Source organism: Lontra canadensis, unplaced genomic scaffold, assembly GCF_010015895.1.
Source record: "Lontra canadensis isolate GAN:19392208 unplaced genomic scaffold, GSC_riverotter_1.0 scaffold97, whole genome shotgun sequence".
NCBI lineage: Eukaryota > Metazoa > Chordata > Mammalia > Carnivora > Mustelidae > Lontra > Lontra canadensis.
The window spans coordinates 60,079-73,572 of NW_022631091.1; positions in this window are offsets into that span (position 1 = coordinate 60,079).

The following is a 13,494-nucleotide window of genomic DNA, read 5'->3' on the forward strand; positions in this document are numbered from 1 at the left end:
GAATACGCTCTCTGGTGGGGGCGACTGGTGGCCGGGGAGACTCCGACGAGCCCAGGGCGGCAGGACCGCGCCCGGTGCCGGGCGCTTTGCTGGTGAAGGAGACACTGAGTCATCAGAGGCTTGGCTGAGCAGCCGTGTCCTGACCGAGCTAAAGCGGCCTCACGATTTTCGCAATCATGCAGTTGTTTTTGGCACCCTCGCTGAGCCCAGAGTTTTCTGTCCTGGAGGTTCTGTGAGCTAGCTATATCCTTTGAATAAATCCCCTTTCCACTCAGATTAGCTGAAGTCTGTCTCAAGACCCTACCCAAACGGGTCCCCGGGCACACGCGTGGTTTCCGGGCAGCAGGATCTGCAAGGCACCTTCCGGGTGTCCTGACGGTGGCTTCGGAGAGGGGTCCTAAAAACTAGATGGAAAGAAGGGGGTGTAGGCATGTCCCCCAGGCAAACTCTTCAAAAGGACATCCTTCAACAACCCAAGCTCAGCGACAGATAAGTGGATCGGGAAAATGTGTTGCGATCACATTCCGCTCCATACAATGGGGTCTTAGGGAGCCGTAAAAAGGAAGGCGAACCTGATGCACACGACAAGGGGGCCGGACCTCGAAGAGATCGTGCTCTGTGAAATAAGCCAGTCACAGAGGGACAGATACTGCACGCTCCTGCTTACAGGGGGCACTTCGGGTGGTCGGACTCAGAGACAGAAGACGAGAGCCCAGGGGCCGAGGGGAGAGAGGGACACGGGGTTCCTGTTTCATGGGGTTAGAGCTGAAGTTTGGGAAGATGAAAAACATCCTGGAGGCGCGGAGGTTGTGTGGTTGCACAATGCTATGAATGTGCTTAACACACTGCATTGGGGGCTTAAAATGGTCAACGTGCTAAATTTTATGGTAGGTACATGTTAACATGGAAAAAGTACGTGGAAAATAAGAGGTTTTCCAAAGAGCTGCTTTCGGGTTCATCTGTCTGATGATGAGACTTGAACCTGCATCAGGCTGCATTTCCTAGTCCTCAGGGGGGCCTTGGCAGGCCGGTCTTGGGAGCAGGGGTCTCCTCATGGCACTTCTCACCGGGACCGAAACTGAGGCTGGCTGCCGGGTGCACGGCCTTCTCTGCTGGTGGTTCCTCATGGATGGTGTGGACGCTCGCTCCTGCAGGGACCACGTGTCCAGGACCCCAGGGAGAGCTCGAGAAAACTTGAGAGGTTAGCAGGGGTCTGCCATGGGGAGAAGCCTCCCGAAAGGGGCAACCAGAATGCTCGTGGGAGAGGAGCAGGGTCACAAGCCCTTTGCCCCAGGGGTGGACACGTGTTTGTTGTGTGTGTGTGATGGCACACATGGGGCCACATCTTGCTGGAGAAACAGACTCAGGACAGAGTCCCAGCTCCTCTCTTGTGGAGGGAAACCAGGCTTAGGGCACCAAGAGGTTCTAATATTTCCATTGTCCCTCTCTTCGTCATGGTACCTTGAGGGCTCTTCCCCAGCCCCCTGCCTGCATTGCTCAATCATCGGAGGCAGTGACAGGGGAAAAAAAAAGGAGGCTGCAGTTTGCTAAGATGGAAAGAATCAGGCACGTCCTTGCAGAGCAATTTTTCCACTGACCGTGACTGGGTGAGTGATAAGGGGCTGGAAAGAAGGGGGAGAAGAGCCATGAGGACCGGCGAGGGGCAGGGCGGGGGTGTGTGGGCTGGAGGGTGTGGGGGGCCACCCCTTCTTGCTGTTGACGGCCCCTGAGGTCAGTGTGGTGCACAGCCCAGCTCGGCTTGTGCCCAGCTGGGCCAGACTCCCCCAGCAGTGCCACCCCCTTGTCGAGGAGATGGCCCCTTGCTCCACAGTCCTCCAGAGCAGAGCTGGAGACTTGGTCATCCTCAGACTGATAAAGGGAAAGGCTCGATCCTTGCTGGAGGGAGGACAATTTTACACACCGACAACATGAATGCTACAAAGCCATCCGCTAAAATGCCCAGTGCGTAATAACGTTATACCTGTGTTTTCTATCCTTTCACTCTTTCTTGTTTCTGGACATTTTGGTTTTGTGTTAGTTTCAAAGAAAAAAAAATTTTTTTGTGGGTATATAATTTGCATACAAAAAAGCAGCTCATTTTAAGTACCCAGCTTGGTGACTGTTAACAAATGCATACACCTGTATAACCACCACCCTATTCAAGAGGGAGACATTTTTTCTTTGTTCTCTCTTATGTTTATTTTTTTCTTTTTAGTTCCTTCATGTGAGTTCCTTGTACACATTTTAGAACTACACATTATTTTATATGTAGTGTTTTGGTATGGCTGTTTTAGTAGTTGCTTATAAACCCAAGGCTACTCACGTCATCTTTTTAAAAATTCAAGTATAATTCACATGAAGCGTTATGTTAGTTTCCGGTGTTCAATATCATGATTCAGTGCTTCTATACATTGCTCAGTGCTCCTCGTGATAAGTATCCTCTTAATCCCCTTCACCTAGTTCACCCGTCCCCCCGACCCCACCCCGAAAACCACAAGACACTTTTCTATTGGGATGTAATTGATATAGAACACTGCAGTAGTGTTTTTTGTTTTTGTTTTTTTTAAAGTAGGCTCCACACCCAGCATGGATCCCAGTGTGGGGCTTGAACACACGATCCTGAGATCAGGACCTGAGCTGAGATCAAGAGTCAAACGCTTAACTGACTGAGCCACCTCGGTGCCCCATGACATTGCATTAGCTGGTTTTAGGTGTGCAATGTAAGATTTTTTTAAAAAGATTTTATTTATTTATTTGACACAGAGAGAGAGATCACAAGTAGGCAGAGCAGCAGGCAGAGAGAGAGAGGGAAGCAGGCTCCCTGCTGAGCAGAGAGCCCGATGCAGGACTCGATCCCAGGATCCTGAGATCATGACCTGAGCCAAAGGCAGAGCCTTAACCCACTGAGCCACCCAGGCACCCCCAACGTAAGATTTGGTATATGTATGTATTGCAAAATGATCACCACCACAAGGCTAGTTAATATCCATACCACACGTAGTTACGTCTTTTCTTGTGGTCAGAACTTTTAAGATCTTAGCAACTTCCTTCTGTACATTACGGTATTGTTAACTATCATTACCTTGCTTGCCTTACATCCCCAGGATTTTATTATCTCAGAACTGCAAGTCTATAGCTTTTGACCTCCTTCCCCCATTTTGTCCATCGTCCACCCCCAGCCTCTGGTAACCACCAATTCTCTGTTTCTGTGAGTTTGGCTTTTTCCCCCACATGTAAGTGAGATCATGTAGTATTTGTTTTCTCTGTCTGACTTACTTCCCTTGGCATAATGCCCTCAAGGTCCATCCATAATGCCTTCAAGGTCCATCTGTCCAACCATTTGGTTGCAGATGGCAAGATTTCCTTCCTTTTTATGGGTGAATAATATTCCACTGTGTGTGTGTGTGTGTGTGTGTGTGTGTGTGTGTGTGTACAAACAACAATGTGGAATATATGTAAATGTGCTGTATAATACATTTTCTTTATCCATTCATCCACTGAATATTTCGGTTATTTCCATAGAAATGGCTTAAAAGGATAACACCAAAGGAGAACCACTTTCTTTCTTAACGAATCCCTTTTCTCCCTAGTCACCGGCCCTCAACACGCACGTGAGATTTTTCAATAATATTAAAATGCTTTTGTGTTCCATGAGCATGCACCAGCGGAGGGCGGGGTTGGGGTCCAGAGCATCCCAGTGTCAAGGACAGCTGCTCACGGCACACAGGATACCCTGTACCCCTGAACAGAGGTGTTGGTGTCCCAGAGCTCCCTAAGCACTGTCCAAAGGACAAGTTCCATATCGTCCTGGGATGTAGGAGGGCAGTAAAATTCAACTCTGTAAAGCTGTTGTTTCGAGCTGAGTCATGTGCCCCCAAATACCGGTTGATGTGCTAATGCCCCAGTACCCCAGAACGTGACCTGATTTAGAAATCAGGTCAATGTAGGCATAATTAGTTCAGATGATGGAATCCAATATGACTGGTGTCTTCATAAGAACACAGCCACATGAGGACATCTGATAATGGAGACAGAGATTGGATAATGTAGCTGTAAGCCACAGACAGTCACGGATTGCCATGGATAGTCACAGATTGCCATGGGGCACCGGGGATCACCAGAAGGCTGGAGGAATTTGGGAAGGATTCTATCTCCAGAAATTCAGCACAAGGTCCTAGCAACACCTTGACCTTGACTCTCAGGTCCAGAACTGTGAGTGAATCCATTTCCATGGTTTGAAGTTCCCCAAGTTTGTGGTATTTTGTTACCATGGCCCCAAAACCATGCCACCTACCACGCCTTCCCATTCTGTTTTCACTGCATCTCATCGGTTAAAAAGACTCTGCTAAACCCTAGTTTTTATAGTTTGTATTCTAAAAACAACTCGCTGACTTCTTAAAAATTTAGGCTGAATTTTAAAGGACACATTCTCTGAGCCACACTAACCCAACCCCACTACAGCCACAGAAGCAAAAAGAACAAAACAGCTAAGACTTACGAACACTTGGAGGATTCTTGCTGCATCTCCCATTTAATGCCCACAGAGCCTGATGGAGGGAGTATGATGATGTCCCCATTTTACAGGTGAAGCAGTTGAGGCTTTGGAAAGTTAAAATGTTGTCTGAGGACTCCAGAGGTGAAGTGGATTGAAACCCTGGATGGTGTGAACATGAAGTCTGTGCTATGACATGGGCCTGCTTGTCCCCACAGCTCCTTCCCTTTCCCCTGCTCTGTACAAATGTCTGCCCAGCCCCTACCTTACCAGCAGGAACTCACCATGTTAAGGTCTGGTTGGAGGCTGATACGAGGAGCAAGACTTTACTGTATGTGTAACTGGATTGTTTCTTTTTTTTAAATTTTTATTTATTTATTTTTAAAATTCCTTTTTAGTGTTCCAGAATTCATTGTTTATGCACCACACCCAGGGCTCCATGCAATATGTGCCCTCCTTAATACCCACTACCAGGCTCACCCAACCTCCCACCCACCACCCCTCCAAAACCCTCAGTTAGTTCCTCAGAGTCCACAGTCTCTCATGGCTCATCTCCCACTCCAATTTCCCCCAACTCCCTTCTCCTCTCCATCTCCCCATGTCCTCCATGTTATTCCTTATGCTCCACAAATAAGTGAAACCCTATGATAATTGACTCTCTCTGCTTGACTTATTTCACTCAGCATAATCTCTTCCAGTCCCGTCCATGTTGCTACAAAAGTTGGGTATTCATCCTTTCTGATGGATGCATAATACTCCATAGTATATATGGACCATATCTTCTTTATCCATTCGTTCATTGAAGGGTATCTTGGTTCTTTCCATAGTTTGGCGACTGTGGCCATTGCTGCTATGAACACTGGGGTACACGTGGCCCTTCTTCTCACTACATCTGTATCTTTGGGGTACATACCCAATAGTGCAATTGCAGGGTCATAGGATAGCTCTATATTTAATTTCTTAAGGAATCTCCATACTGTTTTCCAAAGTGGCTGAACCAACTTGCATTCCCACCAACAGTGTAAGAGGGTTCTCCTTTCTCCACATCCTCTCCAACACATGTTGTTTACTGTCTTGTTAATTTTGGCCATTCTAACTGGTGTAAGGTGGTATCTCAGTGTGGTTTTGATTTGAATCTCCCTGATGGCTACTGATGATGAACATTTTTTTTAGAGAAGTGTCTGTTCATGTCTTCTGTCCATTTTTTGATGTGATTATCTGTTTTTTGAGTGTTGAGTTTGAGAAGTCTTTTATAGATCTTGGATATCAGCCCTTTGTACTGTCATTTGCGAATATCTTCTCCCATTCCGTGGGTTGCCTCTTTGTTTTGTTGACAGTTTCCTTTGCTGTGCAGAAGCTTTTGATCTTGATGAAATCCCAAAAGTTCATTATCACTTTTGTTTCCTTTGCCTTTGGAGACATATCTTGAAAGAAGTTGCTGTGCCGATGTTGAAGAGGTTACTGCCTATGTTCTCCTCTAGGATTCTGATGGATTCCTGCCTCACGTTGAGGTCATTTATCCATTTTGAGTTTATATTTGTGTATTGTGTAAGAAAATGGTTGAGTTTCATTCTTCTACGTATAGCTGTCCAATTTTCCCAGCACCAATTATTGAAGCGACTGTCTTTTTTCCACTGTATTTTTTCCCACTTTGTTGAAGATTATTTGACCATGAAGTTGAGGGTCCATATCTGGGCTCTCCCCTCTGTTCCACTGGTCTATGTGTCTGTTTTTGAGCCAGTACCATGCTGTCTTGGTGATCACAGCATTGTAGTAAAGCTTGTGTTTGGATCAACCAGGAAATCAAAGAAGAACTTAAACAATTCATGGAAACCAATGAGAATGAAGACACTTTGGTCCAAAACCTATGGGATACAGCAAAGGCGGTCCTAAGGGAAAATACACAGCCATCCAAGCCTCCCTCAGAAAACCTGAAAAATCCAGAATACACCAGCTCTCTTTATACCTTAAAGAACTGGAGAATGAACAACAAATTAAGCCAACCCCACACACAAGAAGGTAAATAATCAAGATTAGAGCAGAGTTGATCAATGAGATAGAAACTAGAGATACAGTAGAATGCATCAATAAAAGTAGAAGCTGGTTTTTGGAAAGAATCAATAAGATTGATAAACCATTGACCAAACTAATCCAAAAGAGAGAGAGAGAGAGAAGGCCCAAATTAATAAAATTATGAACGAAAAGAGAGATCATGACTAACACCAAGGAAATAGAAATAATCATCAGAAATTATTATCAACAGTTATATGCCAATAAGTTAAGCAACCTAGATGAAATGGATGCATTCCTGGAAACCTATAAACTTCCAAAACTGAATCAGGAAGAAATTGACAACCTGAATAGACTAATATCTAGTAACGAGATTGAAGCAATGATCAAAAACCTCCCAAAAAACAAGAGCCCAAGACCTGACAGATTCCCTGGGGAATTCTACCAAACTTTCAAAGAAGAAATAATACCAATTCTCCTGAAGCTGTTTCAAAAAACTGAAGCAGAAAGAAAACTTCCAGACTCTTTTTATGAAGCCAGCATTACCCTGTTCCCCAAACCAGGCAAAAACCCCATCAAAAAGGAGAATTTCAGACCAGTGTCCCTGATGAATATGGATGCTAAGATTCTCAACAAGATCCTAGCTAATAGGATCCAGCAGTACATTAAAAAGATTATCCACCATCACCAGGTAGGATTTATCTCCATGGGATGCAAGGGTGGTTCAACATTCCCAAATCAATCAATGTGATAGAACAAATCAATAAGAGAAGAGAGAAGAACCACATGGTCCTCTCAATCGGTGCAGAAAAAACATTTGACAAGATACAGTATCCATTCCCGATTAAAACACTTCAAAGTATAGGGATAGAGGGAGCATTCCTCAACTTTATAAAATCTATCTATGAAAATCCACAGCAAATATCATCCTCAATGGAGAAAAGCTGACAGCCTTCCCTTTGAGATCAGGAACATGACAAGGTTGCCCATTCTCGCTACTCCTGTTCAACATAGTACTAGAAGTCCTAGCAACAGCAATCAGACAACAAAGAGAAAAAAAAGGTATTCAAATTGGCAATGAAGAAGTCAAACTCTCTTTTCACAGATGACATGATACTTTATACGGAAAACCAAAAGACTCCACCCTCAAACTACTAGAACTCATACAGCAATTCAGTAATGTGGCAGGATACAAAATCAACGCACAGAAATCAGTTGTCTTCTTATACATTAACAATGAAAATACAAAAAGGGAAATTAGAGAATTGATTCCATTTACTATAACACCAAGAACCATAAAATATCTGGGAATAAACCCGAACAAAAAGGTAAAGGATCTGTACTCAAGGAACTACTGGATTGTTTCTTGATGTAGCTCAGGGCACAAACAGCATAAGAAGCCGGCTTCCAGATGCAGCACTTAGAGACCCACCTTCAGGTCATGGCAGGCAGTAAGGTGCCGCCTGCTCTGAGGCTTTCTGATGTATCAGAGTTGAAAAAAACCTCAAATTTCATCTCTAGGAAGATCCCAGGGAGGGCCCATCGCCCCTGGGAAAGCAATGAGTCAAATGGCGTGTCATCTTGTCGAGACTGCACCAGGTGTGGGGTGAACACAGTATCAGAGGATCTGTGTCTGTGGAGTTGGTCAGGAAAGACTTTCCTGTTCTAGAACTTTCACCTCAGGTTATTCGTTTTACAGTTCCAGGGGATCAGCCCTATTTAAGGGATTTGACAGTAACACAGATAAGTGATGACATCAACCTGGGTTGGGCTGAGCTGGACCTATGTTAAGAGGTCCCTGCCCATGACCCCTGACCTCTCCCTGCAGGCTCCAGGGATTCCCTGAGGGATGGAGGTGCACTTCTCAGGGGTCACTCATTTTTGCTTTGTGTTTGGAGGCCTTCTGCTTCCTTAATCCTCCATACCTCTCCTCTCAGCACTCAGCAATCCCCTTCTGTACCACTCCCTTCACCCCTGCATCTTCTGACACATGGACAGCGACCCACCCACACATCCTTGTCATCAGAGCACAGGGAGAAGAGAGAATGTTCAATGGAACATTCTGAAAATCCCTCAATCTCATTTTGGCAAATAGTACAACCTCCCTCTCAGGCACATTCTCCCAAAAGTATGGTGGGCATACCCTCCTCTTGTTCCTCTGGCTCGGCTTTATACGGTGATGGGTCTGCAGGACGAGGATAGAGCAAAGGCTGGAAGGACCAGGTCAAGGACTTGGAGAGCCACTGACCAGTGGTCCAGTCCGAATCACTGGAACTTGACTGTACTTTCCTCTTCACCCTGAACAATGATTGAAGTTGGGCCAAAATTGAGAAGGTTGATTTTATTTATCTTGTCTCTTTATACTGTCGTAGGCTGGACATTTTTGTTTCTGATACAGTTTTTATTAGTAAACATGGGGAAGCTGGGCAACACTAAGGGAGATACACCTGCCAGAAATATTTAACCATTGTTTTCTTGGCCACAGATGCTGAGTGTCTCTCTTTAGGGCAACATACGGTTGTCAAATTACTGATAATGAGCCCCATGAATGGTGTGGAATTTGGGTGTTAACTCCGATTGTTTTCAGACAAGGGAGGCAAGGCTCCATTTTCACCTCTGTAAACCACCACTAAAACCATCTGCGGAGTGTCCATCAGGCCATGACTAGACACTCTGGTTCAGCAAGAGAGAGATAGCAAGTCCTCATCTCTGTACTATGACAGGTGGCGATGACTGATGCCACGCATACCCCAAACAAACCTCAATCATCAGCATGGTATCGCGTTACACTCAGGTGACTGGTTTGCTAGATGCTGCGGGGTAACCAGCCAAGATAGACCGTTTCAGCAAAACATCAACCTGGGGCCCCACCAGCATTCCACGGAGCCCAGTACCTGTCCAGTTGCCCGGCAACACTCACCTCCACTGTTCTCAGCCCTGTACGGGCCACACAGGGAAGCCCAGACGTGGTTCCTTTCCCGGGACTTACAGTCTATTGGGAAAATCAGATGAACACTCAAAAAATCATAAAACAATTTTATAACCATTATAAAACCGTCATAAAGCAACCAATATCTGAAATTGTGGCAGCAATTCTAAACAGAGTTGGCTTATCTAATTTGTTCTTTTGCTCAGCTAGTACTAAATGAGTAAGGCATTGCCCCCACCTCACGGAGCTCAGTTTTGTGGGGAGAATGGACACGTAAACAAGTCCCTCTAAAAGTGTCATTTAATAGGTGCGACCACCGTACTTAGAGAATTCTTCTCTGCACGGGTCCAGTCACTGCTGTGGAAGTTAGATACTCGTGGTAGACCCAACACTGCCTTTGGAAGTGACTGACCTGTTTCCAGCTCCTTCAAGATGTTGTAGGTAAAAACGAAAATATTGTCCAAATCCACGTTCAGGAGCAGGAAAGGGATAACGAATGCAAGTTTAATGGTGCCCACATACACCCCTGACTCAATTTGTGATTGCAGACATTTTTTCTTTTAAATAGCCCTGGGGTCCATTTTCAAATGCAGGTCAAATATGTTGCTTTCCAACAGAAAAAAAAAAAGAAAGCCCAGTTACACAGCTGATGGAAGCTCAGCTATTCCTAAAGCAGCAATCTCCAGGAGGAGACTCTGTAGGTCTGGTGGGAAGGCTGCTAGCCAGATCCTACATGAACACAGTTTTGATCTTTTTATGTCTCTCTCTCTCTCTTTTTTTTATAGAGCCTCTAAATGCTAGCTGATGACTATCTCCAAAGGGTAATTTAGAAATTAGAGTTTTATGAAGGGCCAAGACAATGCTGGCCAAGTACGCAGGGCTGAACCCAGGGTAATATTTAGAACATCTAGAGGAGTGGATAGACTCCATGTCCCAAGGCGAAGCTCCAAAAATATTCTTTCTCACAACTGGATTTTTTTCATGATGTTTGGACAAGGGAGAGCACAGGATTACAATCTAGGTAAAGAATCTAGAGGATAAAGTGTCTGTGTAGCCGATTAGGTGCTGATTGGGAGGACAAGGAGATATTCCCTTTGTTCAAATTAGGGAACCTGCCTGAGATGTGTCTTTGTGGAGGAGTGCCATACAGGAGTGTCCCCACGTCCCCACACAGCCTCATCTCACATCCTGCACACTCTCCTCACCACCTTGCAAAGAGTCTCCTTTCTGGCACATTCTAAATCCGGTGGGAGGCTGGAGGCCTCAACTCTCACAGCTGGGTCTCATCCTCCCAGGGTTCATAGAAGACGGTGACCTCTGTGACCTCCTGGTGGGTTCGCTTCCCCGTATTATCTTACCTGCTGTGGTCTCTGCCCCACCACGGGGGCCTGTCTCCTTGCAGGAAAAGAAATGACAAGGGGGAGAAGTATGCCATTTTTCTTTAAGATTTGATGTTTAAGAAATGTGTACTGAGAGTGAGGCTCATTACTTGGGAGAGACCCAACCAATCCCAGACAGGGCAGGCTAGGAGAAGCCTGGAGAAGATTGCCCGAGGCTGATGGGATTCAGATCAGCCTGGGAGAGTTCTGTTCTCAGGGTTTTATCTTGGATTTTTATCTGGCCTGTGAGATCTGAAGTCTCCCGTGCAGGACTGCGGGCAGAGGGTGGGGCCTGCCCTGTCAATTAAACAGATGAGTGAGAGAATCACACTCATCACTCTGGTCAGGGTGGCAAGTCCACATTTCTAACATACCTGAAGTTGCTCGGCTCCCAAATGCTGGAGCAAGACAATTTGTACAGGAAGGGCCGTCTGCCGCTCTGAGATCTGCCGTTTCAAACCCAGACTCTGAGGTCTGTTATCTTCCTATGAAAATGAGCCCTTGCCCCTGCCCCAGCCCCAGCCATCCTCTCTCAGTATTCTGACCAACACCCGCCCCCGCCCCCGCATCTAACTCTAAGGGGGAGTGCTGGGCTCTGGGGAAGCACTTGATGGCTGTCTCCCCGTCATCCTGAGCTCAACATCCAGGGTAAGGCCGACTTCCTTCCAGCGGAGGAGTACGTTCTAGGATGTGAGTGGAACTCACTGGGCGTCCCTGGGTTTAGCACCGGAGCAAGCGCTCCATGGCACTGAGAGCGTTTGGAATTGGAGTGAGTTCCCCTTACGGGTTCTACCACTTAGGGGTCCATTCTCTGGCCTTCTGGGTTACTAACTCCCACTTTTCTTGTTCCTATAATGCCCTTCCTGAGGCCCGAGGCCCCATTTCCCTGTTGTTTGTTGGGAGAAAGAGGAACGGTGTTTCTCTAGAGAACTTTGGAAGGTGGGACTTGGCTCATGGAGGTAAAGCTAGAATTTTCTTCCACGCTGGACGTTGAGGACCACAGACTTCACTTCCCCGGGCTCCGCTGGCTCTGTTCCCTATTCTGTCTACACCTCCCTCCCCCAAACTCTCCCTACCTCTCAAGAGGAGATGATTACTCACAAAGACAAGCCAGGCACAGAAATAGCCAACCTATTTGTGGCTTAAATGCAAGCAGTTTTATTTTTACAGAGAGTTGCTGTATTTTCTCTAAGTAGAAATCATTATCTACCACAAATGAAACCCCAGCTCCATCTGCAGGGGCCCCGCTCTTGTTAGGGGTGCCAATTAGTCACAAAGCAATCGGAGCCTCCTACCACCCACTCAGTCTGGGGGCAGAGCGCACCCTCTCTTCCAGGCTCCCCCTGACTGGCCCCTGCCCCTCTCCGCCCTCTGCCCTCACCTGGGCACCACCTTGTCTCTCCACCATCCTGGTGGCCTGGTCCTTGTTCACCCCGTGACTGTCACCAATTTACAAATTGGGCAACTCGTTCTCTGCCAGCATGGACAGACTTTTCTGTTCTGTGGGGAGCTGGAAAAAGCGAACTGGTGAGGCCCTGTGTTCTGTTGACTTAAATAATGACGTTGGAGTCTTCCTTCCAGTTGGTCACTCTGCTCAGGGTTTCACAGCCCCTGTAGGGACAAAGCGAAATGTTCATAAAATCCGGACAGTCCCTGAGCTTCTGAGAAGCAACAAATGTGGAACAGAGGAGCAGAGTGGATCCTTCTGGCCCTGCCCGCTCTCCTTCACTCCCCTTTCCCTTCGGGGCATCTCCTCCTTCTGGATCTCGACTTTGCACCCTTCTCAGCAGCCTGGTACTTCTCTCCGAACTCCCTCTGCCTGCACCTGTCTGACCCCCTTCCCGCCAAGTGCTCCTTCTTTTCTGCCTCGCGGTTTGCTTTAGGCGCTCCCAGGTCTCTTTCCAGCTTCTGATGATCCTCTGGGAGTGTGAAGTCCCGGAAGGCTGCCCCTCTCCTCCCTTGGAACGTCAACACCAGGTAATGCGAGCGCACTTGGGCTTCCTGGGCCAAGCACCCCCGAAGTTCTGATTTGCTGCAGAAAGCACCTGCATGGTCCCCCAAACCTCATTTTGAGTTGCTCGTGGCTTGGAGGTCCTGAGGGAAAGCTCCTGCTCTCCTTTTTCTTCTCCGCCACCCACCCTGGGGAGGACAGAGCCACCCGTCCTGCTTCCCACAGGAGCAGCAGGGCTCACTTCAGCCCTGCGGCTTATGGAAACAGTCCGAGGAAAGCCTGATATATGGGCTCCCGAGTCTGCTTTCCCACAGAATCTGAAATCGCCTTCTTGCCCTGTGTCGATCTAATTGGTCCCCAGGGTCCCTCCCTACTTTGACACAGTAACCGTGAAGGGGTGCTTTTGACGAGGAAGAAATAGGTGGGTCTTTGTGGCAGGGCTGGGTGAGTCAAACCACCCAGAATTTTCCAGCTTGGCCTTTAAGCCCTTACACTGGGGCTGTTGGAGAGAGGACAGGGGTCAGGGTGAGGTAGGGGAGGTGGGGGAGGTGGGGGAAGGGTAACATGACTGCAGGGGTGAGAATGCATGTCACGGGAATAGGTGCTGGAGGGGTGAGTGTCCGAACCAGGCGGAGAAGCGGTCTGGGCACCCAGGTCCACCGCACCGTGCTCGTGCGCTAACATGGGCTGTGACCCTGAACACAGGCTGTAGGGAGGGAATGGGCACTTAGTG